Genomic DNA, 15,062 nt, shown 5'->3' with positions numbered 1-15,062 from the left:
TTTTTTGTGGGGGGGGGGGGGGGGGGGGGGGGGGGGGGGGGGGGGGGGGTGTTTAAGGGAGCGAGAAAATGTGTGTGTGTATGGCTGACTGGGAAAAAGAGCATAAAATGTGAGCCAAGACCACCATGTACTCCAGATAATTAGGTGCAGGGAGGTGTTATGAGTTAAGCTGCAGTTTTATGTTCCTCTGGACCAAAATTTGTATTTCCTGATACCTCCGTTTTCTCCTGTAGCATAATGACAACACAAAAAAGAGTTACTCAATTACTGAAACTCAAGGTGTTCACTGAAAATGATCTAAAAATATAAACCCTATTTCAGCGTTGGCTGAAGAAACAGTTATTATGTACAGTCTGATGGAAACTGGCGGGAGTCTTTTGAGGACAATTTCAGCATCTTGCCTGAAAGTCAGCATGAAATGGCATTCGCAACCCATTATACTTCCATATGTAGCCATATTTCCGATTGAAACAGGATATTCAAGCAGAAAAAAATGTAGAATGGCAGTTGATTTTATCTGTAAGCACTTGATTGGATTGTGAAAAGTGGTCGTTATGTACCAGAATAGAGCCAGATCTGCATGGGTGTTTGCTAAAACAGTTCTTAAATTGCTATTTGGTTTTTGGTTATCCAATTCATTCCAAAATCAAGCAACAAGGAAAGTCAATTCAGAGATGAAATGATGATGAAAGATTCTTTTTTGGAATGGCATTCTTATTTTTTCTTTTTGACCCATCAGAATGTCATAACTTGATCTTCTTCACTGGTGTGGACTTCCAATCATTTAGTCCACTTAAACCTCTATCCATTTTTGCAATCGACTACAAGCTTACATTCAGATCTGCTATTTTAAGAATCAAGCACTAGTTTATGTTGCACTGGTTTTCTTAGACTAAAACTGACCCATAGTGTCATAGATAAGTTTTAGGTATTGATTCCATTGTTGAAATGTGCTATTCACAGTCAGACACCATTGATTCATTGCATAAACAAAGGTTACCTGATAACAAAAGGGTTACCAAGATAATTAGGAGTATCTGGTTGGTAATGTGCTCTCAGCTTATAGTGACCACCATATGTAGAATAAAAAAGCTTTAATAAGGCAAATGATATTCAATTCAATTCAATTCAAGTGTATTTGGATAGCGTTTTCACAATACAAATCGTTGCAAAGCAACTTTACAGCAAATTAAGTTTCTACAATATTTAGTGTTAGCTTATCAGTGGTGACTGTCAGTTAATGTACATATGGCAGAAGTGTCCGGAAAAATCAATTAAAGACGTAATCAAACAGACGATGAACACTATTAACATCAATTATTATATGATGCAATCAAACTTATAGCAAAATGTGGTAGTTATGTATGTTGTTTCAGGGTTGGCATCATCTGAGGTCCTCTTGGGTAAATCCTAGTTACCACAGGATGTGAATCAGATATAACTGCAGTACAAGATCATGAGATGCATTATTTGAATGATTGGCCAAAGAGATGTGTCTTTAATCTAGATTTAAACAGAGAGAGTGTGTCTGAACCCCAAACGTTATCAGGAAGGCTATTCCAGAGTTTGGGAGCCAAATGCAAAAAAGCTCTACCTCCTTTAGTGGACTTTGCTATCCTAGGTACTACCAAAAGTCCAGAGTTTTGCGACCTTAGGGAGCGTGATGGATTGCAGCGTGGTAGAAGACTAGTTAGGAATGCAGGAGCTAACCCATTAAGGGCCTTATAGGTAAGTAATAATATTTTGTAACTGATACGGAACTTAATAGGTCGCCAGTGCAGAGACTTTAAAATTGGGGTAATATGATCATATTTTCTTGACCTGGTAAGGACTCTAGCTGCTGCATTTTGGACTACCTGTAGCGTATTTACTGAAGATGCAGGACAATCACCTAGCAGTGCATTACAATAGTCCAGTCTAGAGGTCATGAATGCATGAACTAGCTTTCTCATGTTAAATTATATCTCATGTTAGTGTCCATGATTTTAAACTGCTCACTAAAGAAGTAATATTATTTTCTGCTGGGGTAAAACTTTTAATTTTAAGAAATGTTAAGAATGTGCAATGCTAAGAAAGTAAATAGAGTCCATTTTGATTTCATGGTGACTTTAAAAAGCATGTTTCAAAGTACAGTCATCTTATGAGAACGCGCCTCAATGCAGCCTTGAAAAGACACTCGAAATCCACATGTTTGAAATCACTTAAAGCACAGCCTTACAAAGACCTTTGACCATGGGGGTGTTGAAGGCACACTACTTTAAAGGTTTTTTGAAGGCACTCTAAAATTACAGTGGTGCAGGACTGCCACCGACCGCTGTGTGATGAAGGCATGCCGGATGTAATGTCTAGTACATGTACTCACGATGTACTCAAATTTGTACATGCTGGCTTTCCTCTTATAGGAATGTCTGAGGACAACGTCTGTTGCTTGCTGTTGACTACCAAAAATAATATTTTTGATGCACTCCTCTGAAAAAAAAAACGAATGGGATTTAGTTTACAGTAATACACGGACTATAGCAACCATTGCAGAGCATTTTCTCCTTAAAAGAGCAGTATATCAAAGACTAAGATAAGATAAAATGTGGTTTAAAACCACCCTTGTTCCCTACCATCACAAACATGTAACCAATCTTGTCAACTTGCAGGGTGGGGCTTTTCATATCATTTGCTGTCTGGGATGGCAAAAGGGAACATGGTTTGTGTAACTTTAGCAGCACATTATTAGCTGTTTGATAACGTAGTCAAGCCAAAGGCTAATGATATAAATTTTCTTTGTGTTGTAGAGAGCGATACATAAAACGCATTACCATTCTTATTAGGGCTGTCAGTTTAACGCTTTAACTTAATGAATTAGTTATGAAAAAATAACGCAAATAAAACATTTTAATGCAGTAAACGCACTGGCCCCGCCCCCAGACCTCTAGGTCACCTTACATTTCACATAGTTGACTGTTGACAAAAATATGATGCAGGGAAACAACTCCATAAATGCAGTTATGCCCTAAAATTTAAGATATTGGGGCAAAATTGCCCCTGTATGCGTTTTTTGTCTCATATTTATATCATACCATATCACACACAAGTGCTGATTTTGTCCCGAATATCACAAGTTTAAATGTGATTTATACAACAGTTCAGTAAATAAGTTGATATTGTGTTATATTTTAAGCACAATCATGTGTTTTTGCTCAATTTTGCAGAGAACATATTACCTTTTAAGCCATAGCAGAATAGTTTTGCGTCTCCGAGCAACACAGCAGTGTTTAGTTTCTGAATGAATCCGCATTTCGAACGAATCGTGTGAACCAATGATTCAAAAGCTCATTTATAAAGAGAGCCGTTTACTTCATTCCTGAATGAATCAGCCTTAGGGCTGTCAGTTTAACGCTTTAACTTAATGAATTAGTTATGAAAAAATAACGCAAATAAAACATTTTAATGCAGTAAACGCACTGGCCCCGCCCCCAGACCTCTAGGTCACCTTACATTTCACATAGTTGACTGTTGACAAAAATATGATGCAGGGAAACAACTCCATAAATGCAGTTATGCCCTAAAATTTAAGATATTGGGGCAAAATTGCCCCTGTATGCGTTTTTTGTCTCATATTTATATCATACCATATCACACACAAGTGCTGATTTTGTCCCGAATATCACAAGTTTAAATGTGATTTATACAACAGTTCAGTAAATAAGTTGATATTGTGTTATATTTTAAGCACAATCATGTGTTTTTGCTCAATTTTGCAGAGAACATATTACCTTTTAAGCCATAGCAGAATAGTTTTGCGTCTCCGAGCAACACAGCAGTGTTTAGTTTCTGAATGAATCCGCATTTCGAACGAATCGTGTGAACCAATGATTCAAAAGCTCATTTATAAAGAGAGCCGTTTACTTCATTCCTGAATGAATCAGCCGTTTGAACGAATCGAATGAAGACATTTACCACCACCTGCTGGCAGATTTAGTTTCTTAATTAGAGTATCATTTCATTAAAAAAAAAATAAAAACATGAAAGGGATAGTACACACAAAAAATCTATTCTGTCATAATTTACTCACCCTCGTGTCGTTTCAAACCTTTCTTTTGTGGAACATAAAAGGTATTTTGAAGACTTGGTAACAAAGTGGTTTTGGTTTACAATGACTTTCATTGTATGAAAAAAAATATTGAGATGTTTCTCAAATTATCTTTTTATGTTCCATAGTTTATGTTAGGCCGTTGTAGCCTAAATGTTTGTGTGTAATACATTTTATATTGAATCAAATAAAATATTTCTTTCTAAAGTTACAATTTGTAATGTCTACTTGGTACTTTTTCATTTAACACAAAACTAGCTTTAAATAATCTTTTGTTGGCATTTTCACAGTCAAATTTAATTAGATTCATTAATAGAAACATCATGTAATTAAAATTTTTAATCGACTGTCAGCCCTAGGCTAATTCTTATACATCGACTTGTAGATGACCCCATATGATTTGCTCTTCATTTTCTTTGCAATCAGTTTGGTTCTAACATATTGTAACGGGGTGAAGAATCACACGACAAGGAAATCTTAATAAATGCCCCGGTGGGTGGATTTATTAGTGAGGTGGGTGGTAGGGAGAAAGGTCCAGGTAGGTGCTCCGGTGCCGTGAGTGCTCTCTTCCGTCTTCCCAGTGCAGAGGGTCCGTGCAGTGCTCCAGTGGGGCTGGTCGGTCACACGCTGCTGTCTGTGGGAGAAATGAGAGGGCGAGTTAGTGCTCAGTCTCATGGAGAAGTCTCCCAGATGGCAGGGCTTGCGTGGCTTATGTGGCCGCCGCCTGATGAGCTGCAGCTGTGACCGATCACCCTGTGATGAGGACGGCCAGGTGCTCCTCGCTTGTTTCCAGGGCGACGCTGATGCAGTTCCGCCTCCACCTTCTCCTGCGGCTGAATGAGACCCCGTCCCACCTGGAACCCCAGGTACTTCGCCTCGGAGAGGCCAAGGTGGCATTTCCGAGGGTTGGCGGTGAGTCCCGCCCTCCGGAGCTCCGAGAGCCCCCTCCGTAACCGGTCCAGGTGGTCTTCCCATGCCTCGGAGTGGATCACGACGTCGTCCAGATAGGCTGCAGCGTAGGACTGATGGGACCGCAACAGGATGTCCATCATCCGCTGGAACGTGGCAGGTGCCCCGTGGAGGCCAAAGGGAAGGGTCCGGTACTGCCAGTGGCCACTAGGGGTAGAAAAAGCAGTCTTGGGTTTAGCATTCTCAGAGAGGGGTACCTGCCAGCAGCCTTTGGTGAGGTCCAACGTGGAGATATACCGGGCCCTTCCCAGCCGGTCCAACAGCTCATCCACCCGAGGCATCCGTCGAACTCGGAAACCTCATTGATGCGGCGGAAGTCATTGCAGAAACGGAGGGTGCCATCCGGTTTCGGGACCATCACAATTGGGCTGGCCCATGGGCTGCGTGATGGTTCTATCACCCCCAACTTCAGCATCTGTTGTATTTCCTCCTCAATAGCTCGCCGACGAGCCTCCGGGACGTGGTAGGGCCGTTGCCTGACGACAACTTCTGGTGGCGTCCGGATGTCGTGCTGCAGGACGCAGGTCCCCCCCTGGGAAGAGCGGAGAACACATCTGAGAACTGACCGACTAGGTGCTGCAGCTCCCTCTTCTGGGCAGCCGAGAGGTGGGGGTTGACGTCAACAACCACGGGATCAGATGATGGCGAGAGCCACGAGCTGGTCTCTAGTCCCAACCCACTTCTTCAAAAGGTTGATGTGGTAGAGCTGCTCGGCTCTCCTCCTTCCTGGCTGACACACACGGTACGTCACCGGCCCAATCTTCTCCAGCACCGTATAGGGACCCTGCCAGGTGGCCAGGAATTTGCACGCCGCGTTGGGGACTAGGACCATGACTCGGTCTCCGGGCTGGAACTCCTGTGGTTGGGCTGCCCGGTTATAGTGGCGCTGTTGGGACTGCTGCACCTTCGTCAGGTGCTCCCGGACTAATGGCATGACCCGGTCGATTCTTTCCCTCATCTGTTTTACGTGCTCGATTACAGAGCAATGGGTTGCCGGTTGTTGCTCCCAGGCTTCCGTCGCCACATCCAGGAGGCCGCGGGGTTGCCGGCCAAAGAGGAGCTCGAAGGGGGTGAAGCCAGTTGAGGCCTGCGGAACTTCGAGGATCTCGAAAAGGACATAGGGGAGCATCAGGTCCCAGTCACGTTTATCCTCCGTGACCACCGGTCTCAACATCTGCTTGAGCGTTTGATTGAAGCGTTCGACCAGTCCGTCGGTCTGGGGATGGTAGACAGTGGTCCTCAACTGCTTCACCCGCAACAGCTGGCAGAGGTCAGCCATCACCCGGGACATAAAGGGGGTACCCTGGTCGATCAGGATCTCTGCTGGGATGCCGACTCGGCTGGAGAGCAGGAAGAGTTCCTGGGCAATGGCGGTGGCTTTTCGGAGGGGAACTGCCTCAGGGTACCGGGTGGCATAGTCGACAATCACCAGGATGGGCACCTCGATGATGGGCAGCGGTATCAGCGGACTGGGGGGAGGCGTCCTGGGTGACATCACCTGGCATATTGCGCAGGCTTGGCAGAACCGCTTCACTTCGGCCTCCAAGCCCGGCCAGTGGAAGTGGTCACGGATCCGTTGGATGGTGTTCCTGGCTCCGAGATGCCCTGCCAAGGGATGTGAGTGGGCCAGCTCCAACACGGTCTCTGTCTTTGTGCGTGGCACCACCAGCAATAATTTTTCCTCCCCCCTTCACTGCGCGACACAGTAGAGCAGCCCATTTTGCATGACGAAATGCGGGAGAGGGTAGGGACCAGGCGGAACCTCCTTGCCTTCAATGACCCGGACCCAGTCATGTTTCAGCCTGTCGTCCTCCCGTTGTTCCTTCCCAAATGAGCCCCCTCCCGTCACCTGTTGGAACACATCATAGAAGAGATTAGGATTTGGGGAGGGGGACTCCCCTTCTCTCCCGCTATCCGAGGCCAGAAGCACGGGCCGCTGACGAGGTCCTGTCGTGGGCTTCCTTCTTCGGCGGCCCCCTCCTGGGCTGGCAGGCTGCGTAGCCGTGGCCAGCAGGCGGTCATACCCTGGCCAGTCTCTCCCGATCAGCACGGGGGCGGGAAGATCCTTCATGACCCCGACTTCCACCGGCCAGGCACCGGGAGTGGCCGAAATGGTCACCCTGCAAGCGGGAACTTGTCGTGTATCCCGTGGACACAGGTTATGGGGATGAAGGCTTTATACTCCGTTTGGGGGGCGAGAATATGCGACTGGACCAGAGTGACAGCACTGCCCGAGTCCAGGATGGCCCGGAACGGCTTTCCATTAGCTTTCACCTCTGGAGCTCCAACTGGCAGGTCGCGGTGCACAATGCAGCCTGCCAGCCAGGCCGTGCGGGACGTGCGGGGACTTCTGTTGGCATGGGCTCATCCCGCGGAGAGGGAGCCGCCGGCCTGCTCACTGGTCGCGGGGTGCCCTCCAGGTAAACGGCGTCGCTCGCTCCCCAGCATCCCGGTGTTGGGCCGCATCCGCCAGCTCGACAGCCTCCACCAGCTCCGTGGTGGTGGTTGGGTTCCTCATCCCAACTGCCTGTCGGTGAGATCGGGGAAGGGCTGGGAGGAGACGGATCGATCACCCCGCGCTCCGCCCCCTGTCCAGCCGATGGAGCCCCCTCCAGCAGCCAGTGCTGCGCGAGTCGCGTGAGTTCGGCGGCCTGGGCACGGGCAGGCAGACGGGGCTTATATTCCCACTTGTGGAAGTGCTGGGCGGCACAGATAGGGGACAACCCCAGGCGGGCGAGGATTTCCTTCTTGACCTCCTTATAATTGATCGGCGGAGGCGGTGGGAAGAGCGAAGTATGCACGCTGAGCTTCACCCATCAGCAGGGGAGCCAGCACCCGTGCCCAGTCATCCCTATGCCATCATTCCATGGTGATCGTCGCTTCGAACATTTGTAAGAAGGCTTCTACGTCATCATGAGTCAGCTTGGGTAGCAGCTTCACGGCCTGTACTCGCGGGTCCGGCAGCGGAACGCATTGAGCGGCGGCGGCGCGAAGGGCCACAAGCTCCTGCTCTGTCTCCCCTTGACGGGTGGCGAGGTGCTCGACGATCTGCTACTGGCGGATGCTGACCTCGGTGAGCCACTGGAGGATTTCGTCCATGTTGAGGGAGGAGCGCTCGCCTGTGACAGAACCTGGAGACAAAAACAAGGTTAAGGTGAGGTGAAGAAAATCACTTGTCTGTGATTCTTCACTGAAATGCCTGCATTCTCCATCAGTGTAACGGGGTGAAGAATCACACGACAAGGAAATCTTAATAAATGCCCCGGAGGGTGGATTTATTGGTGAGGTGGGTGGTAGGGAGAAAGGTCCAGGTAGGTGCTCCGGTGCCGTGAGTGCTCTCTTCCGTCTTCCCAGTGCAGAGGGTCCATGCAGTGCTCCGGTGGGGCTGGTCGGTCACACGCTGCTGTCTGTGGGAGAAATGAGAGGGCGAGTTAGTGCTCAGTCTCATGGAGAAGTCTCCCAGATGGCAGGGCTTGCGTGGCTTATGTGGCCACTGCCTGATGAGCTGCAGCTGTGACCGATCAGCCTGTGATGAGGACGGCCAGGTGATCCTCACTCGTTTCCAGGGCGACGCTGATGCAGCTTCGGGACGCTTGTCACAATATATAGCTGAATGAAGCTAATATTGCCACTTGTCGTTGTTTACCATTCACTACTTCAGTTAACCAAGTGAAATAAAAAATGAAAGAAATTATTTTTACATTTAAACATTTAAATGTGTCATTTTGATTATCAAATATGAGTTTAAGGGATAAAATTACTGACTTTAAAATAAACATGTTTACTTTTGCTTGGTATCACACAATGTAGTCTTCTCAACTTGACCTTCCATATAACCAGATGTAATATTAGCTTTTTTTTTTTTTTTTTAATGCACTGGCCATATTCAGACATTTTTTTTACTCACGGGTTTGTTAAAAGTGTTAATTAATCCACTCACTGAAGTTGACATGCAACCTAATGTTGTCATGTGACACTGTTGCATACATCATTCTGTTTCACTTACTTAAAAAGATTAGTATGCAGTACAGTACATACTATGCCGTATGCAATACACTAGTTTTCCATTCCAAGCAACTGTTAGGAACTGCACTCACAGAAGTTTCATCACTTATGCATGACCAGGAGTTCGTCCACCCGGAAAAGTAGTCCCACTTCAACGGGACGATTCAGACAATTTCACAACTCGGGTAGTAACACACAAAATTCTAATAACAGCTTTAGTAAAAACACAAGCTTCATATTTTCCAAATTCTTATATATGTGGCAATTGACACGTTCTCCAAGACCGAAAGTAGCCTATAATATTCCTATAATGAAATGGGGAAGTGTGTTGAAACCAGCAAGAGAGTTTTATTGGACGGTTTGTATACTCTGCACTGTTCAGCTCAGTGACGCTTCTGACTGTATTGCGGCAGAATCAAAGCTTCAAAGACACTATTAAATGTCAGTCACATCAACATCACTCTCTATGCTGAAAATGAAATAATAACTCTTTCCCTTTCCATCTGATCATCTCAGCAGAGGCCCAAGGCATGGCCCAGACATCAGTATGTGTGCGTGAATGTGTGCGTGTTCGTGACTTTGAGCGACACAAACACACATCTCATCAGCACAGCATGCATTCCTCTTGATGTGTTTTAAAGGACTTCACAGCTGTAATTGAACAAGGACACGTTCTGATTGGTTATGAAATATCAAGCTCTAATTGTCTTTTGCATTATGGATTATGAAGATGCTGAAATTTGAATGCAGATTTATGAAAAGAGATTTGAGAAATGAGAGGAAAAATGTCATCCTTAGATACGAAGAGAGACGGTTCTTTTCTAAAGAAACGATTTAAGCTGATTTGAGGCTGATTCATTGGTGCATTTTACAAGAATTTTGCTGATGATATTCGTATTAGGCTTGTAAAAAGAACATTTGGTGATTTCAAGGAAGGGCAAGACCTCATAAAACAAAAATAGCTTGCAAATGGACTAGTCAAGGTAGACACCATGTTTAATTTGACGTGAATGAAACCAAGGCTGTGAGAAGTGCAGTTAGTTTAATGGATTGTATGTTCTTCGGTGAAACTAACAGCAATTAAATGTATCCCTTACAGCCTCTTTTTGATTTAATTCAAATAAAAATAGCATCTGTCTTGACTAGATCCCTTCTCACCAATGTCTTATTATTTGTTATCCTTGAAATTCAAGAAAGTTAAATGATTTGTTCAAGTCCTCCTGGGAAGTTTTTTTTTATGTGTTGGGATGTCACAATTACAACATTAGGTGCCTTCAAATCAGTTTGGCTGGAGCAAGATGCTGATGTACTTTTTATACTTTAGTTGTTGTTTTTTTGTGATGGTTATGTAAACATAATTATTATGCATTACATTCCATTGTAAATATTATTGTATTTCATACATGCAATTTAGCTAATTTTATAATATTTATAGATATTTTTCATATATTTTCTGTCAATAATAAAAATAATGATTTCAAACATTTCCGCAAATTTACTGTCAACTACAGCTGTATTCATTGCGTTCACCATGTTTTCGTAAACTCAAAATCTCAAGACTCAAAGAAAATCCTCAATTTCCCACTTGCAATTACAACATTGTGGTGGCAATACATACAGGTGCATCTCAATAAATTAGAATGTTGTGGAAAAGTTCATTTATTTCAGTAATTCAACTCAAATTGGGAATCTCGTGTATTAAATAAATTCAATGCACAAAGCTTGTCAGCAGAAGGAAGCATGAAATGCTCTAAACTTTCCTGGTAGATGGCTGCATTGACTGTGGACTTCAGAAAACACAGTGGACCAACACCAGCAGATGACATGGCAGCCCAAATCATCACTGACTGTGGAAACTTCACACTGGACTTCAAGCAACATGGTTTCTGTGCCTTTCCACTCTTCCTCCAGACTCTGGGACCTTGATTTCCAAATGAAATGCAAAATTTACTTTCATCTGAAAAGAGGACTTTGGTCCACTGTGTTTTCTGAAGTCCACAGTCAACAATGACGAAAGCACTTTTTTTTTTTGGAAATTTGACTTTATAAATGGCAGAACCTCCAATTAAAACAAACCAACACAACTCCGACACGCACAAACACACACGCACACACGCTCAAAGTGTCAGTTCACCCTGTCTCAGTAAGCACACTATAGTTTCCTCGCTCTCTCTCAATCTATGTCTGTTGTTTAAATGCTAATGATGGATTAGCCCGTGCTCTGGCTTCAGGATTTTCTCTCTTTATTCCCATGTTTGTTTCAGTTCTCTCTCTCAGGTCTTTCTCTTTTCTCTTGCTGTCATGTTACCGTGACCCGCAGACCCTCTCTCTTTATACGAGCCAATGAAAGGCCTCCAACGACAGAAAAGACTTCAATCCCTCTTTTCTCCATCTTAGTCGACTAAAGGAATTTTTCCATTATTCCCCTCAGCGCTGTGAGAAAATCGCACTCTCCCATTGGTTAACAGGCCACCTGCTCGCCCGGCGAACCTGCTCGACCTCCGTCACCATGGCAAGCCAGAGGCAGAGGTGTGCGGATGAGAAGTATGGGAAAAGATCAGGGACGAACAGTCGCACTATTGTCCGACAGAGACATGCTCGAGGTTGGCGGAAAATCTGAAAGGTCAGTGCGCGGTCGAGGAAAGGTCAAAACGAGGGGCGGGGAGGAAGACGCTCGTTCGGCACAGCATGTCGTCATGGAAATGTCCTCAATTTGCTCGATGCGTTCTGACTAAGACAAATTAGAGGCGGACAAAGCGATTTTTGTGATTGCTGATCTGAGAGACTCCATGGGAACAGTAAATAAGAGCAGCAGTGCATTGTGGGAGATTAAAATCACTTGTTTGGCCCAAAACACATCAGCTTAGAAATATGGGGTACATAATGAGTTTATATGACTATACCTACTCAAAACAGCTAGAACCATAAAGCACGGAGAAGCAAAGGAGCCTCATTCCACCTCTTCCTCTCACTCTCTCTCTCTTTCTATCTCTACAGAGAGCAGTAGGAAATGGAAATGCACACTTTATGGGTCTGGGTGATTGGATTTGCATGGCGTCAAGCCAGCGCAAATACACACACGCAAACACACACACACTAAGACACAAAGTGTCTGAGAGAGCAGTGGTAACTCAAAGTCAACATGACAGTTTTACTGGGGTGCAGTTGCTCTCAGTGTCTAAAGCAAACAGCCATTTACTGTTGCACTAAATACCGACTAGCATTTGCCCTCAATATCAGAGAGAGAAATTACTGACTCAAATTCAAGCAGGGAATGGAAAATTAGAAACCAGCGTTTGAGTTTCCTCTTAAAAGAATAGCCGTTAATGTGCGAGTGCGTCGAAAGAGCCAATCTAGATTGTCAAAATGAATTTTCGATTCCTCCGAGCATGATTACATACCGTATCTCTCAATTACAAATAACTGTTTCATCTTTGTAACTCTCGTTCTCTCTTTTAATGGAAAAGACTTGCAGTCCGCTTGGTTTTTCCATCCAGACTCTTGTATTTATTTCTGAATGCAGTGAATTGATCATAATTATGGCTGAAAAGCCAGTTTTAGTCTTTCGTGTTCAGAAGTGCTTGCTTTACTGCAACACTTCAAATTGGCTTTGGATGCATTTCAGGTTTCTTTTCATTGTGCATAAGAGCTTCCGGAAAGCGGCTCGAGTCTGTCGCTAGCCCACCTGTGGCAGGATGACAGCGTGTGGCGTACTTCTACTTTACTGCATTTGATCAGAGGCCTTCGCCAACTCTTATTAAGATGTTCCAGTTTAAGTAAGCACGAGATATACTCTTTATCCTTAAATGGCTCTTTGTTAAAGCAGAACATTTTAATTAAATGAGATACAATGGTTAATTTAATATTACTGTAATTGACTCCAGTGGTCGGGCATTCCACGGTAATATCACAGAGGAGGACTGCCTTCTGGTTGAAAGAGAGCGAGAGAGACAGGAGGAGAGAGTAAGAGTGGCAAAGACAGAGAGTGAATGTTAGGAGACCTCGAGGGATGAGGTGACCTACAATTAGTGACAGTAACATGATAACTCAAGGCCAACAGCAGTCCATTAGCATATTTCATAATTGATTACAGAATATCTTCGGAGGACGAATATTTATTCAGACCTAGTTAGGGCCAATTTAAGGGCGAATTAATGAGGAAACGAGGCTTAAAAGGAGACCTGTGCTTTCTCTTTCTTCCCTTTTCCGTTAGATGTTGAATTATGCAATTATGTAAATTCAAGGTTGATGGCTGCAGAGGAAAACAAATTCCATAACAAATATTCATCCCATGTAACCATGATGGAGATCTGTTTAGTCCAGTCCCATGATTGTTCTTGTTCTTAACTGCTATGAAAAAAAAACTTGTCATATGCCTTGTATGTCCATCTCTCTACATTTTTTGTTAGCCTGTGATTCTGACATTTCAAATAGATTTGTGCAAATTCTGTTCTATTAAAAAATAGTTCTCAGAAGAAATGTAATTAATTGTTAATGTCATTCCTAACCTGTATTTTTAGTTGTTGTTGTTTTGTGGGACACGAGGAACTCTGCAGAATGTCCAAGATGCTCTTGCAGACAGTTACCAGGGGCAAGTTGTTTTTTAAACAATAAATAATTTTTGTATTTTCCTCACACATGGGAAACAGAAAAAAAATTCTTCATGTGGTAACATCTGATTTAATTTTATTTAATCAAAGTAAAAAATAGAATTATTTATTTAAATATTAAAATGTATTTAAATTATTTAACATCATTAAATTAACCTAAATATTATGTTACACCAACAAAACTAAATTTAAGGTTTAGATCAGGTGGAAATAGTTTTTACTTTCGAAGATCTGAAATATAGCTTCACTGTGCTTTTTTCTTGTTTTAGAATTTCTTGGGTTCAAAGGCATCCGTCACATTTTACTTGGAAAGCAGCAGCATGAATATCCTATGCATCTCTATGTGCTGTTGCAATGAAGAAAACAATCAATCAGGTTTGGAACATGATGGTGACAGAATTATTCTTTTTGCATGAAAATATCAATTTAAGAATACATTTTGTTGTATTCTTTTTTCTACATGTAGCCATTTTATTCTAGGGAGCGAAACAGCAATCTGATGTGTTAATCATGACCTCGCTGCTTGGAAATGTGTCTGTAGTTATGGAAACTCTGTAGTGAAGCATTTTAACAAGGTTCTTATCTAAGCAACAGAAACCCACTTAAACTAATTCTCCACCTCCATCTACCCAACCACACACTCACACACTCACACACACAGAGCTCCCTTGAAGATGAGTGATTCCCTCAAACTTAAGAAACAAGTACACAGAGAGAAGATTGCACGATTATCAAGTAAGATTATCTCTCTTTATCTACTCCTATATTTTATTTTTAAAGCATTTAATAAAAAAAATAATTAATAATAGCAATAATAGTAACGAAACGTCTCGGTTACTTGTGTAACCCTCGTTCCCTGAAGGAGGGAACGGAGACGTTACGTCAGTCATGACTGACGAATTTGAGATCTCGCACGAGAGCCCAATCACCTTCGAGTGTAAACTAAACAAAGCAGAGGTGTCCGCCACTGCTGTTCCATACAGTGGTACATTGGATAACACTTGGAAAGCGTACCCAGTTGGGAACGCTACGGAAGCCACATCCTGCGTATAGGAGGTATCATGTGGAATACAAATATGGACTGGCCCAGGGCAGTGCTACATATGGAAGTCCCTGCGGTAGACTCAACCCGCCTGGGGTGAGACAACTACACAACAGAGATGGCAGAGAACGACACGGACTTACCGTGAGGGGAGCCGTACCGTGGAAGAGTACACATGTGGGATCGCCCGAAGGGGGAATCACTACACACGGGCACCTAGCCCAGCACAAGGGCTGACCTTGGGCATGCACACGAGTGCTGAGCCTGGCGTCTGGCGCTCCGCCACGCCTGACCGCCGAGGGTGCGGGAGGAACTCCACCAGGGTTCGCCATGGGGAACTGAACTGAGGAGC

At 44.0% G+C, this 15,062-nt stretch overlaps 1 protein-coding gene across 1 annotated transcript in view; it reads left to right on the top strand.

The window, feature by feature from the left end:
• The window catches only part of il1rapl1a (interleukin 1 receptor accessory protein-like 1a), a 106,166-nt gene that overhangs the window by 36,974 nt on the left and 54,130 nt on the right, over positions 1–15,062 (top strand). The gene's annotated exons all lie outside the window — the stretch shown is intronic.

The sequence above is a fragment of the Sinocyclocheilus grahami genome, unplaced genomic scaffold (genome assembly GCF_001515645.1).
Source record: "Sinocyclocheilus grahami isolate Dianchi unplaced genomic scaffold, SAMN03320097.WGS_v1.1 scaffold527.1, whole genome shotgun sequence".
In the NCBI taxonomy this organism is placed as follows: domain Eukaryota; kingdom Metazoa; phylum Chordata; class Actinopteri; order Cypriniformes; family Cyprinidae; genus Sinocyclocheilus; species Sinocyclocheilus grahami.
This window is presented reverse-complemented; position numbering and strand designations above follow the sequence as displayed.